Source organism: Brassica oleracea, chromosome C3, assembly GCF_000695525.1.
Source record: "Brassica oleracea var. oleracea cultivar TO1000 chromosome C3, BOL, whole genome shotgun sequence".
NCBI lineage: Eukaryota > Viridiplantae > Streptophyta > Magnoliopsida > Brassicales > Brassicaceae > Brassica > Brassica oleracea.
The window spans coordinates 17,649,517-17,650,067 of NC_027750.1; positions in this window are offsets into that span (position 1 = coordinate 17,649,517).

Genomic DNA, 551 nt, shown 5'->3' on the forward strand with positions numbered 1-551 from the left:
GCAGACATTCCATTGCGATCAGTATATTACAGACTGTTTGAGGGTCTTGAAAATCGGATTGTTCCATGTAATACAAATTCCATATATCAGCAAATCAACATGCTATCACCCCAGACACCAAGAAATATACGGAGATTGCAACTTGGTGAGTGTAGCATCTAAGACGATTTGACATTTTGTATAGATTAAATTTTGCTACAGGTTCTAACATGCAACTTCTTGGTGTTAAACTCCTTTTAGGACTTGATACTTTCCGTAACCAAACGTCACATTCCCCAAAACAGAGCAGCTGTTTGACGTATTTAACATGTAAGTGATAATCAGTTACCTGTTGCATTGTATGGTTAATGACGTTGCCTTGATTTGAGACATTGAAACAAAAACATGTTATTGTCTTTGGTTTAGCTCAAGTTCTGCAACCACAGATGCCTAAATCAATTGGTCTATCATTCGATCATATAAAAAAAAATAACACATGTAATGTTTCTGGCTTGGTGAATGCTTATACACTTTAAATCTAATTGATTTGTATTCTATTCCTAACATCAAAT